The sequence below is a fragment of the Schistocerca nitens genome, chromosome 10 (assembly GCF_023898315.1).
Source record: "Schistocerca nitens isolate TAMUIC-IGC-003100 chromosome 10, iqSchNite1.1, whole genome shotgun sequence".
Classification (NCBI taxonomy): domain Eukaryota; kingdom Metazoa; phylum Arthropoda; class Insecta; order Orthoptera; family Acrididae; genus Schistocerca; species Schistocerca nitens.
The window spans coordinates 120,617,943-120,637,514 of record NC_064623.1 but is presented as its reverse complement, the minus strand read 5'-3'; the positions used below and the strand labels follow the sequence as shown (position 1 = coordinate 120,637,514).

The following is a 19,572-nucleotide window of genomic DNA, read 5'->3' as shown; positions in this document are numbered from 1 at the left end:
ATAGCAGTTGCACAACATCTTGCACTGAGGAGAATGTTTCTCACCAGCTGCCTAAGACATGTACACAATTCATCAGTGAACACAGCCTGGTCTGTGTACATGGTCCCTAACAACCATCAGCTAAACACTTCCACAAGTGCAGAATGAGTACACAGATAAACACAGCTTGAAGCATTGTTTCTATGAGACTTACACCCCCTCAGGGGTTGCCAAAAATTGCCACAGAGACGGTATTTCACATCTCTCTGGCGGGGTATTGGTAAAAGTTTTCAACTAGCAATAATCGCACCTCAGTTATACTTCATTGGTTACGATATTGCCACTGCGCAAAGATTAACTACCTAGCGCCTGGCACTGCTATTTATACCTGACGTTCGTTCCAAACACCTACAAGTACTTGCATCATTGATACCTATCAGTATTACCTTACACTACTCAAGTTCCATTGGGGGAAACAAATACAGAAATATACAGAAGAAAATACAGTAAAATACATTTTATTAGAGGCAGAATTTCTGTTCTTTGCTGCTTGTGTCTAATAGTTGCTTACACGCCCACTCACCGCCATCTTAAACGCTCAAAACTGCACAGTAGTTCTCCCCTTGACCGTCAGGCGCGCTACTGCTCACTCGCCTAGCCCCACATGGACGAAAGTAGCACAACCTCATTTAGCAGATACCGGCACACCCATTAAGACTCATCGTTAGATTTTGTTATTTTGTGGCCGCTGGTTAGTACTAGACACCAAGAAAACTGCCAGCTGCATTTACATTAACTTAACAAACCATACACTTCTCAGCAAAAGCTGTTTGACGTACTGAGCAATAAAATGCTAGTTTTACTCGAATCATGCCGTGAAATTGATTAATGTCGATGGGTGAAATATTTGTGTAACAGAGTAGGCACCCTGGAAACACAATGAAATGAGATTTACAAATCCTCTCATGTAGCTGGGTTAAGTTGTTGAAATGAGTTTACCTTGCAGGAAAGTACAACTAGAAATCAGTCAGTAAATTGCTTCATAGCGCTGGGAACATGTGCTGCAGTCTTAAATATACAAGATACACGCTTATTCCACATTGCGCCAAACAACCTGCACAAAAATATATATTTTGGACTCCTCTACTGTTGTTTATGTTCTTGTCCAAGAAGAATCATAGAAAGCTAACAGTATCCAAACCCGCCTGCTGTCTCATTGGCCCCAGCTAATATATTGCCTGACAAAAATGAAAATATCTGAATGTGTGCTAAATAGTATCTCGAGTGCCAACCATTCATAACAGATCCAAACAATAAGACATTTTCTATGGGTCCATTTGTGCTATAGTAGGCAGCAAATTTTGCTCACCTTGCATATAGGAAGAGTCGTATTCTCTAATGAAGAGAGACAGAAAGAATGAGCCATGACAAGCCAACTAGTTCCGCTCACAAAAAAAAAAAAAAAAAAAAAAAAAAAATGCACGACTCCTGCTACAATTCTCACCTACACTTGCTCTACCACTGTATGTTTCATTGCATTCTTTGATTTATATTCACAGATACAGTCACAAAATGTACCCCACAAGCACTGGTTCCCTCTCTTCAGTATTCCACATGCAATACATTCTCATAGCACACTGGACCATCATTAAGCTCACCATCCCATTTAAACTATCACACTGTATTATGTGTCACATTTACACAGTAAATCTACAGTTCAACGAATACACCAAGAAATGCACTAATCACACTGTTCAAAATGGAAATGCCATGGCTGCAGCCCACCAAATTCTACTGCACAATCACTGTTATCACTGCATGAAGGAGATTTTCCACCAGTAGCCTTTAGATGAAACATGTAAGCTACATAAAGGTTCAACAAAACCTCAACATCAGGGACTGCATTAGTTACCATCCAAATAGCTACTAGCCCTTACCTTTCTTTCAATCCCTCTGCTCTGCACACTACAGCACATGTATGTATTCTCAAAATGAGGCAAAGCCTTGCACAACATTACAGTTCTTCCTGTTTCGTGTAACACACACCAGATAGGACACTGTCCTCAATGTGAGTGCCCTTACTAGGCACTGTGCAGCCTAACACATCAATCATCTCAAGTCAACAGACTCATTGCCAAATATTATCAACAGCAGTTCCATGGTCATAAGTTCTAATTATCAAGGTGTACACACAGCAGTGTCCAAAAAGGATCAAACATGCATCTAATGATCAGGACACAAACACAAATTATAACACTGGCAGTGCTGTGAAAATGAATTAAGTACAACACCTGCCTCCCACACACTCACCAACTCTCACTGTACTGCCCTAGTCTCCTCCCCTAAATTCTGACACAAGTTTTGTCAAATCCTACATTTATCACTAATCACTGCATGTGTGTACCACAAGTATGCTATGGAGCAAGAATTGCCACTAGACAGAGCCACATTTCAACTGTCCACATTGACATCTTTATTCACACATAGCAGTTGCACAACATCTTGCACTGAGGAGAATGTTTCTCACCAGCTGCCTAAGACATGTACACAATTCATCAGTGAACACAGCCTGGTCTGTGTACATGGTCCCTAACAACCATCAGCTAAACACTTCCACAAGTGCAGAATGAGTACACAGATAAACACAGCTTGAAGCATTGTTTCTATGAGACTTACACCCCCTCAGGGGTTGCCAAAAATTGCCACAGAGACGGTATTTCACATCTCTCTGGCGGGGTATTGGTAAAAGTTTTCAACTAGCAATAATCGCACCTCAGTTATACTTCATTGGTTACGATATTGCCACTGCGCAAAGATTAACTACCTAGCGCCTGGCACTGCTATTTATACCTGACGTTCGTTCCAAACACCTACAAGTACTTGCATCATTGATACCTATCAGTATTACCTTACACTACTCAAGTTCCATTGGGGGAAACAAATACAGAAATATACAGAAGAAAATACAGTAAAATACATTTTATTAGAGGCAGAATTTCTGTTCTTTGCTGCTTGTGTCTAATAGTTGCTTACACGCCCACTCACCGCCATCTTAAACGCTCAAAACTGCACAGTAGTTCTCCCCTTGACCGTCAGGCGCGCTACTGCTCACTCGCCTAGCCCCACATGGACGAAAGTAGCACAACCTCATTTAGCAGATACCGGCACACCCATTAAGACTCATCGTTAGATTTTGTTATTTTGTGGCCGCTGGTTAGTACTAGACACCAAGAAAACTGCCAGCTGCATTTACATTAACTTAACAAACCATACACTTCTCAGCAAAAGCTGTTTGACGTACTGAGCAATAAAATGCTAGTTTTACTCGAATCATGCCGTGAAATTGATTAATGTCGATGGGTGAAATATTTGTGTAACAGAGTAGGCACCCTGGAAACACAATGAAATGAGATTTACAAATCCTCTCATGTAGCTGGGTTAAGTTGTTGAAATGAGTTTACCTTGCAGGAAAGTACAACTAGAAATCAGTCAGTAAATTGCTTCATAGCGCTGGGAACATGTGCTGCAGTCTTAAATATACAAGATACACGCTTATTCCACATTGCGCCAAACAACCTGCACAAAAATATATATTTTGGACTCCTCTACTGTTGTTTATGTTCTTGTCCAAGAAGAATCATAGAAAGCTAACAGTATCCAAACCCGCCTGCTGTCTCATTGGCCCCAGCTAATATATTGCCTGACAAAAATGAAAATATCTGAATGTGTGCTAAATAGTATCTCGAGTGCCAACCATTCATAACAGATCCAAACAATAAGACATTTTCTATGGGTCCATTTGTGCTATAGTAGGCAGCAAATTTTGCTCACCTTGCATATAGGAAGAGTCGTATTCTCTAATGAAGAGAGACAGAAAGAATGAGCCATGACAAGCCAACTAGTTCCGCTCACAAAAAAAAAAAAAAAAAAAAAAAAAAAATGCACGACTCCTGCTACAATTCTCACCTACACTTGCTCTACCACTGTATGTTTCATTGCATTCTTTGATTTATATTCACAGATACAGTCACAAAATGTACCCCACAAGCACTGGTTCCCTCTCTTCAGTATTCCACATGCAATACATTCTCATAGCACACTGGACCATCATTAAGCTCACCATCCCATTTAAACTATCACACTGTATTATGTGTCACATTTACACAGTAAATCTACAGTTCAACGAATACACCAAGAAATGCACTAATCACACTGCTCAAAATGGAAATGCCATGGCTGCAGCCCACCAAATTCTACTGCACAATCACTGTTATCACTGCATGAAGGAGATTTTCCACCAGTAGCCTTTAGATGAAACATGTAAGCTACATAAAGGTTCAACAAAACCTCAACATCAGGGACTGCATTAGTTACCATCCAAATAGCTACTAGCCCTTACCTTTCTTTCAATCCCTCTGCTCTGCACACTACAGCACATGTATGTATTCTCAAAATGAGGCAAAGCCTTGCACAACATTACAGTTCTTCCTGTTTCGTGTAACACACACCAGATAGGACACTGTCCTCAATGTGAGTGCCCTTACTAGGCACTGTGCAGCCTAACACATCAATCATCTCAAGTCAACAGACTCATTGCCAAATATTATCAACAGCAGTTCCATGGTCATAAGTTCTAATTATCAAGGTGTACACACAGCAGTGTCCAAAAAGGATCAAACATGCATCTAATGATCAGGACACAAACACAAATTATAACACTGGCAGTGCTGTGAAAATGAATTAAGTACAACACCTGCCTCCCACACACTCACCAACTCTCACTGTACTGCCCTAGTCTCCTCCCCTAAATTCTGACACAAGTTTTGTCAAATCCTACATTTATCACTAATCACTGCATGTGTGTACCACAAGTATGCTATGGAGCAAGAATTGCCACTAGACAGAGCCACATTTCAACTGTCCACATTGACATCTTTATTCACACATAGCAGTTGCACAACATCTTGCACTGAGGAGAATGTTTCTCACCAGCTGCCTAAGACATGTACACAATTCATCAGTGAACACAGCCTGGTCTGTGTACATGGTCCCTAACAACCATCAGCTAAACACTTCCACAAGTGCAGAATGAGTACACAGATAAACACAGCTTGAAGCATTGTTTCTATGAGACTTACACCCCCTCAGGGGTTGCCAAAAATTGCCACAGAGACGGTATTTCACATCTCTCTGGCGGGGTATTGGTAAAAGTTTTCAACTAGCAATAATCGCACCTCAGTTATACTTCATTGGTTACGATATTGCCACTGCGCAAAGATTAACTACCTAGCGCCTGGCACTGCTATTTATACCTGACGTTCGTTCCAAACACCTACAAGTACTTGCATCATTGATACCTATCAGTATTACCTTACACTACTCAAGTTCCATTGGGGGAAACAAATACAGAAATATACAGAAGAAAATACAGTAAAATACATTTTATTAGAGGCAGAATTTCTGTTCTTTGCTGCTTGTGTCTAATAGTTGCTTACACGCCCACTCACCGCCATCTTAAACGCTCAAAACTGCACAGTAGTTCTCCCCTTGACCGTCAGGCGCGCTACTGCTCACTCGCCTAGCCCCACATGGACGAAAGTAGCACAACCTCATTTAGCAGATACCGGCACACCCATTAAGACTCATCGTTAGATTTTGTTATTTTGTGGCCGCTGGTTAGTACTAGACACCAAGAAAACTGCCAGCTGCATTTACATTAACTTAACAAACCATACACTTCTCAGCAAAAGCTGTTTGACGTACTGAGCAATAAAATGCTAGTTTTACTCGAATCATGCCGTGAAATTGATTAATGTCGATGGGTGAAATATTTGTGTAACAGAGTAGGCACCCTGGAAACACAATGAAATGAGATTTACAAATCCTCTCATGTAGCTGGGTTAAGTTGTTGAAATGAGTTTACCTTGCAGGAAAGTACAACTAGAAATCAGTCAGTAAATTGCTTCATAGCGCTGGGAACATGTGCTGCAGTCTTAAATATACAAGATACACGCTTATTCCACATTGCGCCAAACAACCTGCACAAAAATATATATTTTGGACTCCTCTACTGTTGTTTATGTTCTTGTCCAAGAAGAATCATAGAAAGCTAACAGTATCCAAACCCGCCTGCTGTCTCATTGGCCCCAGCTAATATATTGCCTGACAAAAATGAAAATATCTGAATGTGTGCTAAATAGTATCTCGAGTGCCAACCATTCATAACAGATCCAAACAATAAGACATTTTCTATGGGTCCATTTGTGCTATAGTAGGCAGCAAATTTTGCTCACCTTGCATATAGGAAGAGTCGTATTCTCTAATGAAGAGAGACAGAAAGAATGAGCCATGACAAGCCAACTAGTTCCGCTCACAAAAAAAAAAAAAAAAAAAAAAAAAAAAATGCACGACTCCTGCTACAATTCTCACCTACACTTGCTCTACCACTGTATGTTTCATTGCATTCTTTGATTTATATTCACAGATACAGTCACAAAATGTACCCCACAAGCACTGGTTCCCTCTCTTCAGTATTCCACATGCAATACATTCTCATAGCACACTGGACCATCATTAAGCTCACCATCCCATTTAAACTATCACACTGTATTATGTGTCACATTTACACAGTAAATCTACAGTTCAACGAATACACCAAGAAATGCACTAATCACACTGCTCAAAATGGAAATGCCATGGCTGCAGCCCACCAAATTCTACTGCACAATCACTGTTATCACTGCATGAAGGAGATTTTCCACCAGTAGCCTTTAGATGAAACATGTAAGCTACATAAAGGTTCAACAAAACCTCAACATCAGGGACTGCATTAGTTACCATCCAAATAGCTACTAGCCCTTACCTTTCTTTCAATCCCTCTGCTCTGCACACTACAGCACATGTATGTATTCTCAAAATGAGGCAAAGCCTTGCACAACATTACAGTTCTTCCTGTTTCGTGTAACACACACCAGATAGGACACTGTCCTCAATGTGAGTGCCCTTACTAGGCACTGTGCAGCCTAACACATCAATCATCTCAAGTCAACAGACTCATTGCCAAATATTATCAACAGCAGTTCCATGGTCATAAGTTCTAATTATCAAGGTGTACACACAGCAGTGTCCAAAAAGGATCAAACATGCATCTAATGATCAGGACACAAACACAAATTATAACACTGGCAGTGCTGTGAAAATGAATTAAGTACAACACCTGCCTCCCACACACTCACCAACTCTCACTGTACTGCCCTAGTCTCCTCCCCTAAATTCTGACACAAGTTTTGTCAAATCCTACATTTATCACTAATCACTGCATGTGTGTACCACAAGTATGCTATGGAGCAAGAATTGCCACTAGACAGAGCCACATTTCAACTGTCCACATTGACATCTTTATTCACACATAGCAGTTGCACAACATCTTGCACTGAGGAGAATGTTTCTCACCAGCTGCCTAAGACATGTACACAATTCATCAGTGAACACAGCCTGGTCTGTGTACATGGTCCCTAACAACCATCAGCTAAACACTTCCACAAGTGCAGAATGAGTACACAGATAAACACAGCTTGAAGCATTGTTTCTATGAGACTTACACCCCCTCAGGGGTTGCCAAAAATTGCCACAGAGACGGTATTTCACATCTCTCTGGCGGGGTATTGGTAAAAGTTTTCAACTAGCAATAATCGCACCTCAGTTATACTTCATTGGTTACGATATTGCCACTGCGCAAAGATTAACTACCTAGCGCCTGGCACTGCTATTTATACCTGACGTTCGTTCCAAACACCTACAAGTACTTGCATCATTGATACCTATCAGTATTACCTTACACTACTCAAGTTCCATTGGGGGAAACAAATACAGAAATATACAGAAGAAAATACAGTAAAATACATTTTATTAGAGGCAGAATTTCTGTTCTTTGCTGCTTGTGTCTAATAGTTGCTTACACGCCCACTCACCGCCATCTTAAACGCTCAAAACTGCACAGTAGTTCTCCCCTTGACCGTCAGGCGCGCTACTGCTCACTCGCCTAGCCCCACATGGACGAAAGTAGCACAACCTCATTTAGCAGATACCGGCACACCCATTAAGACTCATCGTTAGATTTTGTTATTTTGTGGCCGCTGGTTAGTACTAGACACCAAGAAAACTGCCAGCTGCATTTACATTAACTTAACAAACCATACACTTCTCAGCAAAAGCTGTTTGACGTACTGAGCAATAAAATGCTAGTTTTACTCGAATCATGCCGTGAAATTGATTAATGTCGATGGGTGAAATATTTGTGTAACAGAGTAGGCACCCTGGAAACACAATGAAATGAGATTTACAAATCCTCTCATGTAGCTGGGTTAAGTTGTTGAAATGAGTTTACCTTGCAGGAAAGTACAACTAGAAATCAGTCAGTAAATTGCTTCATAGCGCTGGGAACATGTGCTGCAGTCTTAAATATACAAGATACACGCTTATTCCACATTGCGCCAAACAACCTGCACAAAAATATATATTTTGGACTCCTCTACTGTTGTTTATGTTCTTGTCCAAGAAGAATCATAGAAAGCTAACAGTATCCAAACCCGCCTGCTGTCTCATTGGCCCCAGCTAATATATTGCCTGACAAAAATGAAAATATCTGAATGTGTGCTAAATAGTATCTCGAGTGCCAACCATTCATAACAGATCCAAACAATAAGACATTTTCTATGGGTCCATTTGTGCTATAGTAGGCAGCAAATTTTGCTCACCTTGCATATAGGAAGAGTCGTATTCTCTAATGAAGAGAGACAGAAAGAATGAGCCATGACAAGCCAACTAGTTCCGCTCACAAAAAAAAAAAAAAAAAAAAAAAAAAAATGCACGACTCCTGCTACAATTCTCACCTACACTTGCTCTACCACTGTATGTTTCATTGCATTCTTTGATTTATATTCACAGATACAGTCACAAAATGTACCCCACAAGCACTGGTTCCCTCTCTTCAGTATTCCACATGCAATACATTCTCATAGCACACTGGACCATCATTAAGCTCACCATCCCATTTAAACTATCACACTGTATTATGTGTCACATTTACACAGTAAATCTACAGTTCAACGAATACACCAAGAAATGCACTAATCACACTGCTCAAAATGGAAATGCCATGGCTGCAGCCCACCAAATTCTACTGCACAATCACTGTTATCACTGCATGAAGGAGATTTTCCACCAGTAGCCTTTAGATGAAACATGTAAGCTACATAAAGGTTCAACAAAACCTCAACATCAGGGACTGCATTAGTTACCATCCAAATAGCTACTAGCCCTTACCTTTCTTTCAATCCCTCTGCTCTGCACACTACAGCACATGTATGTATTCTCAAAATGAGGCAAAGCCTTGCACAACATTACAGTTCTTCCTGTTTCGTGTAACACACACCAGATAGGACACTGTCCTCAATGTGAGTGCCCTTACTAGGCACTGTGCAGCCTAACACATCAATCATCTCAAGTCAACAGACTCATTGCCAAATATTATCAACAGCAGTTCCATGGTCATAAGTTCTAATTATCAAGGTGTACACACAGCAGTGTCCAAAAAGGATCAAACATGCATCTAATGATCAGGACACAAACACAAATTATAACACTGGCAGTGCTGTGAAAATGAATTAAGTACAACACCTGCCTCCCACACACTCACCAACTCTCACTGTACTGCCCTAGTCTCCTCCCCTAAATTCTGACACAAGTTTTGTCAAATCCTACATTTATCACTAATCACTGCATGTGTGTACCACAAGTATGCTATGGAGCAAGAATTGCCACTAGACAGAGCCACATTTCAACTGTCCACATTGACATCTTTATTCACACATAGCAGTTGCACAACATCTTGCACTGAGGAGAATGTTTCTCACCAGCTGCCTAAGACATGTACACAATTCATCAGTGAACACAGCCTGGTCTGTGTACATGGTCCCTAACAACCATCAGCTAAACACTTCCACAAGTGCAGAATGAGTACACAGATAAACACAGCTTGAAGCATTGTTTCTATGAGACTTACACCCCCTCAGGGGTTGCCAAAAATTGCCACAGAGACGGTATTTCACATCTCTCTGGCGGGGTATTGGTAAAAGTTTTCAACTAGCAATAATCGCACCTCAGTTATACTTCATTGGTTACGATATTGCCACTGCGCAAAGATTAACTACCTAGCGCCTGGCACTGCTATTTATACCTGACGTTCGTTCCAAACACCTACAAGTACTTGCATCATTGATACCTATCAGTATTACCTTACACTACTCAAGTTCCATTGGGGGAAACAAATACAGAAATATACAGAAGAAAATACAGTAAAATACATTTTATTAGAGGCAGAATTTCTGTTCTTTGCTGCTTGTGTCTAATAGTTGCTTACACGCCCACTCACCGCCATCTTAAACGCTCAAAACTGCACAGTAGTTCTCCCCTTGACCGTCAGGCGCGCTACTGCTCACTCGCCTAGCCCCACATGGACGAAAGTAGCACAACCTCATTTAGCAGATACCGGCACACCCATTAAGACTCATCGTTAGATTTTGTTATTTTGTGGCCGCTGGTTAGTACTAGACACCAAGAAAACTGCCAGCTGCATTTACATTAACTTAACAAACCATACACTTCTCAGCAAAAGCTGTTTGACGTACTGAGCAATAAAATGCTAGTTTTACTCGAATCATGCCGTGAAATTGATTAATGTCGATGGGTGAAATATTTGTGTAACAGAGTAGGCACCCTGGAAACACAATGAAATGAGATTTACAAATCCTCTCATGTAGCTGGGTTAAGTTGTTGAAATGAGTTTACCTTGCAGGAAAGTACAACTAGAAATCAGTCAGTAAATTGCTTCATAGCGCTGGGAACATGTGCTGCAGTCTTAAATATACAAGATACACGCTTATTCCACATTGCGCCAAACAACCTGCACAAAAATATATATTTTGGACTCCTCTACTGTTGTTTATGTTCTTGTCCAAGAAGAATCATAGAAAGCTAACAGTATCCAAACCCGCCTGCTGTCTCATTGGCCCCAGCTAATATATTGCCTGACAAAAATGAAAATATCTGAATGTGTGCTAAATAGTATCTCGAGTGCCAACCATTCATAACAGATCCAAACAATAAGACATTTTCTATGGGTCCATTTGTGCTATAGTAGGCAGCAAATTTTGCTCACCTTGCATATAGGAAGAGTCGTATTCTCTAATGAAGAGAGACAGAAAGAATGAGCCATGACAAGCCAACTAGTTCCGCTCACAAAAAAAAAAAAAAAAAAAAAAAAAAAAAATGCACGACTCCTGCTACAATTCTCACCTACACTTGCTCTACCACTGTATGTTTCATTGCATTCTTTGATTTATATTCACAGATACAGTCACAAAATGTACCCCACAAGCACTGGTTCCCTCTCTTCAGTATTCCACATGCAATACATTCTCATAGCACACTGGACCATCATTAAGCTCACCATCCCATTTAAACTATCACACTGTATTATGTGTCACATTTACACAGTAAATCTACAGTTCAACGAATACACCAAGAAATGCACTAATCACACTGCTCAAAATGGAAATGCCATGGCTGCAGCCCACCAAATTCTACTGCACAATCACTGTTATCACTGCATGAAGGAGATTTTCCACCAGTAGCCTTTAGATGAAACATGTAAGCTACATAAAGGTTCAACAAAACCTCAACATCAGGGACTGCATTAGTTACCATCCAAATAGCTACTAGCCCTTACCTTTCTTTCAATCCCTCTGCTCTGCACACTACAGCACATGTATGTATTCTCAAAATGAGGCAAAGCCTTGCACAACATTACAGTTCTTCCTGTTTCGTGTAACACACACCAGATAGGACACTGTCCTCAATGTGAGTGCCCTTACTAGGCACTGTGCAGCCTAACACATCAATCATCTCAAGTCAACAGACTCATTGCCAAATATTATCAACAGCAGTTCCATGGTCATAAGTTCTAATTATCAAGGTGTACACACAGCAGTGTCCAAAAAGGATCAAACATGCATCTAATGATCAGGACACAAACACAAATTATAACACTGGCAGTGCTGTGAAAATGAATTAAGTACAACACCTGCCTCCCACACACTCACCAACTCTCACTGTACTGCCCTAGTCTCCTCCCCTAAATTCTGACACAAGTTTTGTCAAATCCTACATTTATCACTAATCACTGCATGTGTGTACCACAAGTATGCTATGGAGCAAGAATTGCCACTAGACAGAGCCACATTTCAACTGTCCACATTGACATCTTTATTCACACATAGCAGTTGCACAACATCTTGCACTGAGGAGAATGTTTCTCACCAGCTGCCTAAGACATGTACACAATTCATCAGTGAACACAGCCTGGTCTGTGTACATGGTCCCTAACAACCATCAGCTAAACACTTCCACAAGTGCAGAATGAGTACACAGATAAACACAGCTTGAAGCATTGTTTCTATGAGACTTACACCCCCTCAGGGGTTGCCAAAAATTGCCACAGAGACGGTATTTCACATCTCTCTGGCGGGGTATTGGTAAAAGTTTTCAACTAGCAATAATCGCACCTCAGTTATACTTCATTGGTTACGATATTGCCACTGCGCAAAGATTAACTACCTAGCGCCTGGCACTGCTATTTATACCTGACGTTCGTTCCAAACACCTACAAGTACTTGCATCATTGATACCTATCAGTATTACCTTACACTACTCAAGTTCCATTGGGGGAAACAAATACAGAAATATACAGAAGAAAATACAGTAAAATACATTTTATTAGAGGCAGAATTTCTGTTCTTTGCTGCTTGTGTCTAATAGTTGCTTACACGCCCACTCACCGCCATCTTAAACGCTCAAAACTGCACAGTAGTTCTCCCCTTGACCGTCAGGCGCGCTACTGCTCACTCGCCTAGCCCCACATGGACGAAAGTAGCACAACCTCATTTAGCAGATACCGGCACACCCATTAAGACTCATCGTTAGATTTTGTTATTTTGTGGCCGCTGGTTAGTACTAGACACCAAGAAAACTGCCAGCTGCATTTACATTAACTTAACAAACCATACACTTCTCAGCAAAAGCTGTTTGACGTACTGAGTAATAAAATGCTAGTTTTACTCGAATCATGCCGTGAAATTGATTAATGTCGATGGGTGAAATATTTGTGTAACAGAGTAGGCACCCTGGAAACACAATGAAATGAGATTTACAAATCCTCTCATGTAGCTGGGTTAAGTTGTTGAAATGAGTTTACCTTGCAGGAAAGTACAACTAGAAATCAGTCAGTAAATTGCTTCATAGCGCTGGGAACATGTGCTGCAGTCTTAAATATACAAGATACACGCTTATTCCACATTGCGCCAAACAACCTGCACAAAAATATATATTTTGGACTCCTCTACTGTTGTTTATGTTCTTGTCCAAGAAGAATCATAGAAAGCTAACAGTATCCAAACCCGCCTGCTGTCTCATTGGCCCCAGCTAATATATTGCCTGACAAAAATGAAAATATCTGAATGTGTGCTAAATAGTATCTCGAGTGCCAACCATTCATAACAGATCCAAACAATAAGACATTTTCTATGGGTCCATTTGTGCTATAGTAGGCAGCAAATTTTGCTCACCTTGCATATAGGAAGAGTCGTATTCTCTAATGAAGAGAGACAGAAAGAATGAGCCATGACAAGCCAACTAGTTCCGCTCACAAAAAAAAAAAAAAAAAAAAAAAAAAAAAAAATGCACGACTCCTGCTACAATTCTCACCTACACTTGCTCTACCACTGTATGTTTCATTGCATTCTTTGATTTATATTCACAGATACAGTCACAAAATGTACCCCACAAGCACTGGTTCCCTCTCTTCAGTATTCCACATGCAATACATTCTCATAGCACACTGGACCATCATTAAGCTCACCATCCCATTTAAACTATCACACTGTATTATGTGTCACATTTACACAGTAAATCTACAGTTCAACGAATACACCAAGAAATGCACTAATCACACTGCTCAAAATGGAAATGCCATGGCTGCAGCCCACCAAATTCTACTGCACAATCACTGTTATCACTGCATGAAGGAGATTTTCCACCAGTAGCCTTTAGATGAAACATGTAAGCTACATAAAGGTTCAACAAAACCTCAACATCAGGGACTGCATTAGTTACCATCCAAATAGCTACTAGCCCTTACCTTTCTTTCAATCCCTCTGCTCTGCACACTACAGCACATGTATGTATTCTCAAAATGAGGCAAAGCCTTGCACAACATTACAGTTCTTCCTGTTTCGTGTAACACACACCAGATAGGACACTGTCCTCAATGTGAGTGCCCTTACTAGGCACTGTGCAGCCTAACACATCAATCATCTCAAGTCAACAGACTCATTGCCAAATATTATCAACAGCAGTTCCATGGTCATAAGTTCTAATTATCAAGGTGTACACACAGCAGTGTCCAAAAAGGATCAAACATGCATCTAATGATCAGGACACAAACACAAATTATAACACTGGCAGTGCTGTGAAAATGAATTAAGTACAACACCTGCCTCCCACACACTCACCAACTCTCACTGTACTGCCCTAGTCTCCTCCCCTAAATTCTGACACAAGTTTTGTCAAATCCTACATTTATCACTAATCACTGCATGTGTGTACCACAAGTATGCTATGGAGCAAGAATTGCCACTAGACAGAGCCACATTTCAACTGTCCACATTGACATCTTTATTCACACATAGCAGTTGCACAACATCTTGCACTGAGGAGAATGTTTCTCACCAGCTGCCTAAGACATGTACACAATTCATCAGTGAACACAGCCTGGTCTGTGTACATGGTCCCTAACAACCATCAGCTAAACACTTCCACAAGTGCAGAATGAGTACACAGATAAACACAGCTTGAAGCATTGTTTCTATGAGACTTACACCCCCTCAGGGGTTGCCAAAAATTGCCACAGAGACGGTATTTCACATCTCTCTGGCGGGGTATTGGTAAAAGTTTTCAACTAGCAATAATCGCACCTCAGTTATACTTCATTGGTTACGATATTGCCACTGCGCAAAGATTAACTACCTAGCGCCTGGCACTGCTATTTATACCTGACGTTCGTTCCAAACACCTACAAGTACTTGCATCATTGATACCTATCAGTATTACCTTACACTACTCAAGTTCCATTGGGGGAAACAAATACAGAAATATACAGAAGAAAATACAGTAAAATACATTTTATTAGAGGCAGAATTTCTGTTCTTTGCTGCTTGTGTCTAATAGTTGCTTACACGCCCACTCACCGCCATCTTAAACGCTCAAAACTGCACAGTAGTTCTCCCCTTGACCGTCAGGCGCGCTACTGCTCACTCGCCTAGCCCCACATGGACGAAAGTAGCACAACCTCATTTAGCAGATACCGGCACACCCATTAAGACTCATCGTTAGATTTTGTTATTTTGTGGCCGCTGGTTAGTACTAGACACCAAGAAAACTGCCAGCTGCATTTACATTAACTTAACAAACCATACACTTCTCAGCAAAAGCTGTTTGACGTACTGAGCAATAAAATGCTAGTTTTACTCGAATCATGCCGTGAAATTGATTAATGTCGATGGGTGAAATATTTGTGTAACAGAGTAGGCACCCTGGAAACACAATGAAATGAGATTTACAAATCCTCTCATGTAGCTGGGTTAAGTTGTTGAAATGAGTTTACCTTGCAGGAAAGTACAACTAGAAATCAGTCAGTAAATTGCTTCATAGCGCTGGGAACATGTGCTGCAGTCTTAAATATACAAGATACACGCTTATTCCACATTGCGCCAAACAACCTGCACAAAAATATATATTTTGGACTCCTCTACTGTTGTTTATGTTCTTGTCCAAGAAGAATCATAGAAAGCTAACAGTATCCAAACCCGCCTGCTGTCTCATTGGCCCCAGCTAATATATTGCCTGACAAAAATGAAAATATCTGAATGTGTGCTAAATAGTATCTCGAGTGCCAACCATTCATAACAGATCCAAACAATAAGACATTTTCTATGGGTCCATTTGTGCTATAGTAGGCAGCAAATTTTGCTCACCTTGCATATAGGAAGAGTCGTATTCTCTAATGAAGAGAGACAGAAAGAATGAGCCATGACAAGCCAACTAGTTCCGCTCACAAAAAAAAAAAAAAAAAAAAAAAAAAAAAAAAAAAAAATGCACGACTCCTGCTACAATTCTCACCTACACTTGCTCTACCACTGTATGTTTCATTGCATTCTTTGATTTATATTCACAGATACAGTCACAAAATGTACCCCACAAGCACTGGTTCCCTCTCTTCAGTATTCCACATGCAATACATTCTCATAGCACACTGGACCATCATTAAGCTCACCATCCCATTTAAACTATCACACTGTATTATGTGTCACATTTACACAGTAAATCTACAGTTCAACGAATACACCAAGAAATGCACTAATCACACTGCTCAAAATGGAAATGCCATGGCTGCAGCCCACCAAATTCTACTGCACAATCACTGTTATCACTGCATGAAGGAGATTTTCCACCAGTAGCCTTTAGATGAAACATGTAAGCTACATAAAGGTTCAACAAAACCTCAACATCAGGGACTGCATTAGTTACCATCCAAATAGCTACTAGCCCTTACCTTTCTTTCAATCCCTCTGCTCTGCACACTACAGCACATGTATGTATTCTCAAAATGAGGCAAAGCCTTGCACAACATTACAGTTCTTCCTGTTTCGTGTAACACACACCAGATAGGACACTGTCCTCAATGTGAGTGCCCTTACTAGGCACTGTGCAGCCTAACACATCAATCATCTCAAGTCAACAGACTCATTGCCAAATATTATCAACAGCAGTTCCATGGTCATAAGTTCTAATTATCAAGGTGTACACACAGCAGTGTCCAAAAAGGATCAAACATGCATCTAATGATCAGGACACAAACACAAATTATAACACTGGCAGTGCTGTGAAAATGAATTAAGTACAACACCTGCCTCCCACACACTCACCAACTCTCACTGTACTGCCCTAGTCTCCTCCCCTAAATTCTGACACAAGTTTTGTCAAATCCTACATTTATCACTAATCACTGCATGTGTGTACCACAAGTATGCTATGGAGCAAGAATTGCCACTAGACAGAGCCACATTTCAACTGTCCACATTGACATCTTTATTCACACATAGCAGTTGCACAACATCTTGCACTGAGGAGAATGTTTCTCACCAGCTGCCTAAGACATGTACACAATTCATCAGTGAACACAGCCTGGTCTGTGTACATGGTCCCTAACAACCATCAGCTAAACACTTCCACAAGTGCAGAATGAGTACACAGATAAACACAGCTTGAAGCATTGTTTCTATGAGACTTACACCCCCTCAGGGGTTGCCAAAAATTGCCACAGAGACGGTATTTCACATCTCTCTGGCGGGGTATTGGTAAAAGTTTTCAACTAGCAATAATCGCACCTCAGTTATACTTCATTGGTTACGATATTGCCACTGCGCAAAGATTAACTACCTAGCGCCTGGCACTGCTATTTATACCTGACGTTCGTTCCAAACACCTACAAGTACTTGCATCATTGATACCTATCAGTATTACCTTACACTACTCAAGTTCCATTGGGGGAAACAAATACAGAAATATACAGAAGAAAATACAGTAAAATACATTTTATTAGAGGCAGAATTTCTGTTCTTTGCTGCTTGTGTCTAATAGTTGCTTACACGCCCACTCACCGCCATCTTAAACGCTCAAAACTGCACAGTAGTTCTCCCCTTGACCGTCAGGCGCGCTACTGCTCACTCGCCTAGCCCCACATGGACGAAAGTAGCACAACCTCATTTAGCAGATACCGGCACACCCATTAAGACTCATCGTTAGATTTTGTTATTTTGTGGCCGCTGGTTAGTACTAGACACCAAGAAAACTGCCAGCTGCATTTACATTAACTTAACAAACCATACACTTCTCAGCAAAAGCTGTTTGACGTACTGAGCAATAAAATGCTAGTTTTACTCGAATCATGCCGTGAAATTGATTAATGTCGATGGGTGAAATATTTGTGTAACAGAGTAGGCACCCTGGAAACACAATGAAATGAGATTTACAAATCCTCTCATGTAGCTGGGTTAAGTTGTTGAAATGAGTTTACCTTGCAGGAAAGTACAACTAGAAATCAGTCAGTAAATTGCTTCATAGCGCTGGGAACATGTGCTGCAGTCTTAAATATACAAGATACACGCTTATTCCACATTGCGCCAAACAACCTGCACAAAAATATATATTTTGGACTCCTCTACTGTTGTTTATGTTCTTGTCCAAGAAGAATCATAGAAAGCTAACAGTATCCAAACCCGCCTGCTGTCTCATTGGCCCCAGCTAATATATTGCCTGACAAAAATGAAAATATCTGAATGTGTGCTAAATAGTATCTCGAGTGCCAACCATTCATAACAGATCCAAACAATAAGACATTTTCTATGGGTCCATTTGTGCTATAGTAGGCAGCAAATTTTGCTCACCTTGCATATAGGAAGAGTCGTATTCTCTAATGAAGAGAGACAGAAAGAATGAGCCATGACAAGCCAACTAGTTCCGCTCACAAAAAAAAAAAAAAAAAAAAAAAAAATGCACGACTCCTGCTACAATTCTCACCTACACTTGCTCTACCACTGTATGTTTCATTGCATTCTTTGATTTATATTCACAGATACAGTCACAAAATGTACCCCACAAGCACTGGTTCCCTCTCTTCAGTATTCCACATGCAATACATTCTCATAGCACACTGGACCATCATTAAGCTCACCATCCCATTTAAACTATCACACTGTATTATGTGTCACATTTACACAGTAAATCTACAGTTCAACGAATACACCAAGAAATGCACTAATCACACTGCTCAAAATGGAAATGCCATGGCTGCAGCCCACCAAATTCTACTGCACAATCACTGTTATCACTGCATGAAGGAGATTTTCCACCAGTAGCCTTTAGATGAAACATGTAAGCTACATAAAGGTTCAACAAAACCTCAACATCAGGGACTGCATTAGTTACCATCCAAATAGCTACTAGCCCTTACCTTTCTTTCAATCCCTCTGCTCTGCACACTACAGCACATGTATGTATTCTCAAAATGAGGCAAAGCCTTGCACAACATTACAGTTCTTCCTGTTTCGTGTAACACACACCAGATAGGACACTGTCCTCAATGTGAGTGCCCTTACTAGGCACTGTGCAGCCTAACACATCAATCATCTCAAGTCAACAGACTCATTGCCAAATATTATCAACAGCAGTTCCATGGTCATAAGTTCTAATTATCAAGGTGTACACACAGCAGTGTCCAAAAAGGATCAAACATGCATCTAATGATCAGGACACAAACACAAATTATAACACTGGCAGTGCTGTGAAAATGAATTAAGTACAACACCTGCCTCCCACACACTCACCAACTCTCACTGTACTGCCCTAGTCTCCTCCCCT

General features: G+C 40.6%; 8 non-coding genes across 8 annotated transcripts; all 8 read right to left on the bottom strand.

Moving 5' to 3' along the window:
- Positions 1–194: 194 nt before the first annotated feature.
- Positions 195–334, bottom strand: LOC126210840 (U4 spliceosomal RNA). Its single transcript, XR_007540808.1, has one exon. It is a non-coding gene; the product is annotated as a U4 spliceosomal RNA (small nuclear RNA).
- Positions 335–2,656: 2,322 nt separating this feature from the next.
- LOC126210839 (U4 spliceosomal RNA) lies at positions 2,657–2,796 on the bottom strand. Its single transcript, XR_007540807.1, has one exon. It is a non-coding gene; the product is annotated as a U4 spliceosomal RNA (small nuclear RNA).
- A 2,322-nt stretch (positions 2,797–5,118) lies between these two features.
- LOC126210838 (U4 spliceosomal RNA) lies at positions 5,119–5,258 on the bottom strand. The gene has a single exon (XR_007540806.1). It is a non-coding gene; the product is annotated as a U4 spliceosomal RNA (small nuclear RNA).
- Positions 5,259–7,581: 2,323 nt separating this feature from the next.
- LOC126210837 (U4 spliceosomal RNA) lies at positions 7,582–7,721 on the bottom strand. Its single transcript, XR_007540805.1, has one exon. It is a non-coding gene; the product is annotated as a U4 spliceosomal RNA (small nuclear RNA).
- Positions 7,722–10,043: 2,322 nt separating this feature from the next.
- Positions 10,044–10,183, bottom strand: LOC126210836 (U4 spliceosomal RNA). The gene has a single exon (XR_007540804.1). It is a non-coding gene; the product is annotated as a U4 spliceosomal RNA (small nuclear RNA).
- Positions 10,184–12,507: 2,324 nt separating this feature from the next.
- On the bottom strand, positions 12,508–12,647 carry LOC126210835 (U4 spliceosomal RNA). Its single transcript, XR_007540803.1, has one exon. It is a non-coding gene; the product is annotated as a U4 spliceosomal RNA (small nuclear RNA).
- A 2,326-nt stretch (positions 12,648–14,973) lies between these two features.
- On the bottom strand, positions 14,974–15,113 carry LOC126210832 (U4 spliceosomal RNA). The gene has a single exon (XR_007540802.1). It is a non-coding gene; the product is annotated as a U4 spliceosomal RNA (small nuclear RNA).
- Positions 15,114–17,445: 2,332 nt separating this feature from the next.
- LOC126210831 (U4 spliceosomal RNA) lies at positions 17,446–17,585 on the bottom strand. Its single transcript, XR_007540801.1, has one exon. It is a non-coding gene; the product is annotated as a U4 spliceosomal RNA (small nuclear RNA).
- Between the last annotated feature and the right edge of the window lie 1,987 nt (positions 17,586–19,572).